Consider the following 6,763-nt stretch of genomic DNA (forward strand, 5'->3'; position numbering starts at 1 on the left):
GTGGGGTCCACAAATGCTGAGGTGTCAAGGATTTGCATCCCTGCACCCATTAGGCATGTAAAATGCCTTTGCATGCAATTCTGGCATTTAAACGCCGAATTGATGCTTGTTCTGGGCGTTCAGCGCCCAGATGCAGCATATTTCTGGCGTTGAACGCCAGCCAGATGCTTGTTTCTGGCGTTCAGCGCCAGCTCTTCCTCAGTGTGCATTTCTGGCGTCTGAACGCCAGGATGCTGCTTGTTTCTGGTGTTCAACACCAGATCCATGCTCTGTTCTGGCGTTGAACGCCAGCCAGATGCTCCTTACTGGCGTTTAAATGCCAGTAAGTCCTTTCTCCAGGGTGTGATTTTTCTTCTGCTGTTTTTTATTTTTCTTCACTTTTCTCAGTTGTTTTTGTGACTCCCCATGATCATGAACCTATGAAGACATATAACTAATAAAAAATATAATTAAATAAAAATTGGGTTGCCTCCCAACAAGCGCTTCTTTAATGTCAATAGCTTGACAGTGGGCTCTCATGGAGCCTCAGAGATGTTCAGAGCATTATTGAGACTCCCCAACACCAAACTTAGAGTTTGGATATGGGAGTTCAACACCAAACTTAGAGTTTGGTTGTGGCCTCCCAACACCAAACTTAGAGTTTGACTGTAGGGGCTCTGGTTGACTCTATTTTGAGAGAAGCTTACTGTGCCTCTTTTCCATGTTTACAGAAGGATGTCCTTGAGTTTTAAACTCAAGGGAGTCCTCATTCAATTGAAGGACTAGTTCACCTCTGTTAACATCAATTATAGCTCTTGCTATGGCTAGGAAGGGTCTTCCAAGGATAATAGATTCATCCTCATCCTTCCCAGTATCTAAGATTATGAAATCAGCAGGGATGTAAAGGCCTTCAACCTTTACTAATATGTCCTCTACTTGTCCATAAGCCTGTTTTCTGGAATTGTCTGCCATCTCTAATGAGATTTTAGCAGCTTATACCTCAAAGATTCCCAGTTTCTCCATTACAGAGAGTGGCATGAGGTTTATTCCTGACCCAAGGTCAGATAGAGCCTTCTCAAAGGTTATGGTGCCTATGGTACAAGGTATTAGGAACTTTCCAGGATCCTGTTTCTTCTGAGGCAATCTCAGTTGATCCAATGCATTTAGTTCATTGGTGAACAGGGGAGGTTCATCTCCCCAAGTCTCATTACCAAATAAATTGGCATTCAGCTTCATGATTGCACCAAGGAACTTGGCAACTTGCTCTTCAGTAACATCCTCATTCTCTTCAGAAGAAGAATACTCATCAGAGCTCATGAAGGGCGTAAGGAGGTTCATTGGAATCTCTATGGTCTCTAGATGAGCCTCAGATTCCTTTGGTTCCTCAGAGGGGAACTCCTTATTGATCACTGGACGTCCCAGGATGTCTTCCTCCTTGGGATTCACGTCCTCCCCTTCTTCCTTGGATTCGGCCATGATGATTATATCAATGGCCTTGCACTCTCGTTTTGGATTTTCTTCTGTACTACTTGGGAGAGTACTAAGAGGGACTTCAGTGATCCTTTTACTCAGCTGGCCCACTTGTGCTTCCAAATTTCTAATGGAGGACCCTGTTTCATTCATGAAACTCACAGTGGCCTTAGATAGATCAGAGACTAAGTTTGCTAAATTAGAAGTATTTTGTTCAGAGTTCTCTGTCTGTTGCTGAGTGGATGATAGAAAAGGCTTGCTATTGCTAAACCTGTTTCTTCTACCATTATTAAAGCCTTGTTGAGGCTTTTGATCCTTCTATGAGAGATTTGGGTGATTTCTCCATGAGGGATTATAGGTGTTTCCATATGGTTCACCCATGTAATTCACCTCTGCTATTGCAGGATTTTCAGGATCATAGGCCTCTTCTTCAGAAGGCGCCTCTTGAGTACTGTTGGATGCAGCTTGCATTCCATTCAGACTCTGAGAAATCATATTGACTTGCTGAGTCAATATTTTATTCTGAGCCAATATGGCATTCAGAGTATCAATTTCAAGAACTCCCTTCTTCTGAGGCGTCCCATTACTCACAGGATTCCTCTCAGAAGTGTACATGAACTGGTTATTAGCAACCATGTCAATGAGTTCTTGAGCTTCTGCAGGCATTTTCTTTAGGTGAATGGATCCACCTGCAGAAGTATCCAATGACATCTTAGCTAATTCAGACAGACCATCATAGAATATATCCAGGATGGTCCATTCTGAAAGCATGTCAGAAGGACACTTTTTGGTCAGTTGCTTGTATCTCTCCCAAGTTTCATAGAGGGATTCACCTTCCTTCTGTCTGAAGGTTTGAACATCCACTCTAAGCTTACTCAGCTTTTGAGGAGGAAAGAACTTGGCTAAGAAAGTCGTGACCAGCTTATCCCAAGAGTTCAGGCTATCCTTGGGTTGAGAGTCCAACCATACTCTAGCTCTGTCTCTTACAGCAAAGGGAAAAAGCATGAGCCTGTAGACTTCAGGATCTACTCCATTAGTCTTAACAGTATCACAGATCTGCAAGAATTTAGATAAGAACTGAAAAGGATCTTCAGATGGAAGTCCATGAAACTTGCAGTTCTACTGCATTAGAGAAACTAATTGAGGTTTCAGCTCAAAATTGTTTGCTCCAATGGTAGGGATGGAGATGCTTCTTCCATGTAAATTGGAATTAGATGCAGTAAAGTTACCAAGCATCCTCCTTGCATTATTATTATTTTCGGCTGCCATCTCCTTTTCCTGTTCGAAAATTTCTAAAAGGTGCTCGCTGGATTGTTGTAATTTAGCTTCTCTTAGTTTCCTCTTCAGAGTCCTTTCAGGTTCTGGATCTGATTCAACAAGAATGTTCTTGTCCTTGCTCCTGCTCATATGAAAAAGGAGGGAATAGAAAAATAATAATAGGGATCCTTTTTGCCCAGGTGTAGAGGTTCCCTTAGGTGAGTGGAAGAAAAGAAGAGTAGAAGAAAAGAAGAAGAGAAAATCTGAACTCAGAGAGAGAGAGGGGGTTCGGATTTTTGGTGAGTGAGGAAGAGATGTTAGTAAATAAATAAATAAATAGAAGAGGATGAGAGGGGAAGGTTTTCGAAAATAATTTTTGAAAAAGAGTTAGTGATTTTCAAAAATTAGAAGAAGAAATAAATTAAAATTGAATTTTGAATAATTAGTTAATTAAAAAGAATTTTTGAAAAAGAGGGAGATATTTTCGAAAATTAGAGAGAGAGAGTTAGTTAGGTAGTTTTGGAAAAGATAAGAAACAAACAAAAAGTCAATTAGTTAGTTGAAAAAGATTTGAAAATCAATTTTGAAAAGATAAGAAGATAAGAAGTTAGAAAAGATATTTGAAAATCAAATATTTTTGAAAAAGATATATTTTAAAAAGTTATGATTTTGAAAAAGATAAGATAAAAAGATATTTTTGAAAAGATATGATTGAAATTAGTTTTGAAAAAGATTTGATTTTTAAAATCACAATTAATGACTTGATTCACAAGAAATCACAAGATATGATTCTAGAACTTAAAGTTTGAATCTTTCTTAACAAGTAAGTAACAAACTTGAAATTTTTGAATCAAAACATTAATTGTTGATAATATTTTCAAAAATTATGAGATAAAATAAAAAAAGATTTTTGAAAAATATTCTTATAATTTTCGAAAATAAATAAAAAAATGAAAAATATTTGATTTTTGAAAAATATTTTGACAAAGATAAGATTTTTAAATTGAAAATTTGATTTGACTCATAAGAAACAACTAAATTTTAAAAATTTTTGAAAAAGTCAATCCAAATTTTCGAAATTTATGAGTGAAAAAGGGGAAGATATTTTTTTGATTTTTGAATTTTCAATGATGAAAGAGAAAAACATGAAAAAGACTCAATGCATGAAAGTTATGGATCAAAACAATGAATGCATGCAAGAATGTTATGAATGTCAAGATGAACACCAAGAACACTTTGAAGATCATGATGAACATCAAGAACTTATTTTTGAAAATTTTATATGCAAGGAAAACATGCAAGACACCAAACTTAGAAATCTTTCATGTTCAGACACTATGAATGCAAAAATGCACATGAAAAACAAGAAAAGACACAAAACAAGAAAACATCAAGATCAAACAAGAAGACTTACCAAGAACAACTTGAAGATCATGAAAAACACTATGAATGCATGAATTTTTCGAAAATTTTATGCAAACTTTAAAACATGCAATTGACACCAAACTTAAAATTGACTCAAGACTCAAACAAGAAATACAAAATATTTTTGATTTTTATGATTTTATGATTTTTTTGGATTTTTCGAAAATTATTTGAAAAAGAAAAATAAGGATTCCAAAATTTTTAATATGAATTCCAGGAATCTTGCACTCTTAGTCTAAAGCTCCAATCTGAGGGTTAGACATGGCTTAATAGCCAGTCAAGCTTTAGCATGTAAATCAAGTGGATCAGGAACAGCAGCAGGTGGATTAGCAACAACTAGCTTACTCTTGATAATGCTGGGTTGGAAGCCCCAGTCCAAATGAATTTAGACATGGCTTTACAGCTAGTCAGGCTTCAACATGCTTTATGAAACACTAGAATTCATTCTTAAAAAAATTTTAGAATAATTTTCGGAAACACATGAGAAATTTTTGAAAGATTTTTGAAAATTTTTTTTTTAAAATTTTTTTTTGAAAACAAAATAAGAAGAAAATTACCTAATCTGAGCAACATGATGAACCGTCAGTTGTCCAAACTCGAACAATCCCCGGTAACGGCGCCAAAAACTTGGTATGCGAAATTGTTACTCAGGTTGTAAAATTTTTTGTTCGTTCTCTCCCTGGCAATGGCGCCAACAAACTGGTGCACAATACCATGGTCCAAACATAACTTCACAACTTCGCACAACTAACCAGCAAGTGCACTGGGTCGTCCAAGTAATAAAACCTTACGTGAGTAAGGGTCGATCCCACGAAGATTGTCGGTATGAAGCAAGCTATGGTCACCTTGTAAATCTCAGTCAGGCGAATATCAAATGGTTATGGAGTTTTCGAATAATAATAATAAATAAACAGAAAATAAAGATAGAAATACTTATGTAATTCATTGGTGAGAATTTCAGATAAGCGTGTAGAGATGCTTTCGTTCCTCTGAACCTCTGCTTTCTTGCTGTCTTCATCCAATCAGTCTTACTCCTTTTCCATGGCAAGCTTTATGTAAGGGCGTCACCGTTGTCAATGGCTACATCCCATCCTCTTATGAAAAAGGTCCAAATGCTCTGTCACGGCACGGCTAATCATCTGAGGTTCTCGATCATACTGGAATAGGATTCACCCTCCTTTTGCGTCTGTCACTACGCCCAGCACTCGCGGGTTTGAAGTTCGTCACAGCCATCCCTTCCCAGATCCTACTCGGAATACCACAGACAAGGTTTAGACTTTCCGGATCTCAGGAATGGCCATCCATGGGTTCTAACTTATACCACGAAGATTCTGATTAAGGAATCCAAGAGATACTCATTCAATCTAAGGTAGAACGGAAGTGGTTGTCAGGCACGTGTTCATAGGGAATGATGATGACTGTCACGATCATCACATTCATGTTGAAGTGCGAATGGGTATCTTAGAAGCGGAATAAGTTGAATTGAATAGAAACAGTAGTACTTTGCATTAAATCATGAGGAACAGTAGAGCTCCGCACCTTAATCTATGGAGTGCAGTAACTCTACCGTTGAAAATACATAAGTGATGAAGGTTCAGGCATGGCCGAATGGCCAGCCCCCAAACGTGATCAATATGATCCAAAGATGAACTAAAAAATCATAAGATGATCCGAAGATGAAAATACAATAGTAAAAAGTCCTATTTATACTAAACTAGTTACTAGGGTTTACAGAAGTAAGTAATTGATGCATAAATCCACTTTCGGGGCCCACTTGGTGTGTGCTTGAGCTGAGCTTTAGCTTTCCATGTGAAGAGGCTCTTTCTAGAGTTGAACGCCAGTTTGTAACGTGTTTCTGGCGTTCAACTCTGGTTTGTGACGTGTTTCTGGCGTTTAACTCCAGACTGCAGCGTAGAACTGGCATTCAACGCCCTTTTGCGTAGTCTAAACTCGTCCAAAGTATGAACTATTATATAATGCTGAAAAGCCCTGGATGTCTACTTTCCAACGCAATTAGAAGCGCGCCATTTTGAATTCTATAGCTCCAGAAAATCCACTTTGAGTGCAGGGAGGTCAGAATCCAACAGCATCAGCAGTCCTTCTTCAACCTCTGAATCTGATTTTTGCTCAAGTCCCTCAATTTCAGCCAGAAAATACCTGAAATCACAGAAAAACACACAAACTCATAGTAAAGTCCAGAAATGTGAATTTAACATAAAAACTAATAAAAACATCCCTAAAAGTAACTAGATCCTACTAAAAGCATACTAAAAACAATGCCAAAAAGTGTATAAATTATCTGCTCATCAATCACACTACGCGGGACGCACGCTGTGCCCTAACCACGTAGACGCACGCTGTGCGCGTCCGCGTCCCTTTGCATTTCTTCATCCACGCGTAGGCGCACCTGGCGCCTCTGCACCCTATCATCATTCAACTCATCCACACGCAAGCGCACAGTGCGCGCGCGCATCGATGCATCTTTGCATCACCCAGGCCAAAGGACTCGAGAGTTATGCCAACTCTGGGCCCCTTTTGTGTCTTTGGCTCAGCACACTGGTTCACGAAATTGTGATCCTTAACAACGGCGTCAAAAACTTGGTGCTCGGAACGTAATTCACACACTTTGTCA

General features: G+C 38.3%; 1 non-coding gene across 1 annotated transcript; it reads left to right on the top strand.

Moving 5' to 3' along the window:
• The first annotated feature begins 2,214 nt into the window (after positions 1–2,214).
• LOC148561656 (small nucleolar RNA R71) lies at positions 2,215–2,322 on the top strand. The gene has a single exon (XR_015888246.1). It is a non-coding gene; the product is annotated as a small nucleolar RNA R71 (small nucleolar RNA).
• The last annotated feature ends 4,441 nt before the right edge of the window (positions 2,323–6,763 follow it).

This window comes from Arachis ipaensis, chromosome B6 (assembly GCF_059453495.1).
Source record: "Arachis ipaensis isolate K30076 ecotype BB chromosome B6, ASM5945349v1, whole genome shotgun sequence".
Classification (NCBI taxonomy): domain Eukaryota; kingdom Viridiplantae; phylum Streptophyta; class Magnoliopsida; order Fabales; family Fabaceae; genus Arachis; species Arachis ipaensis.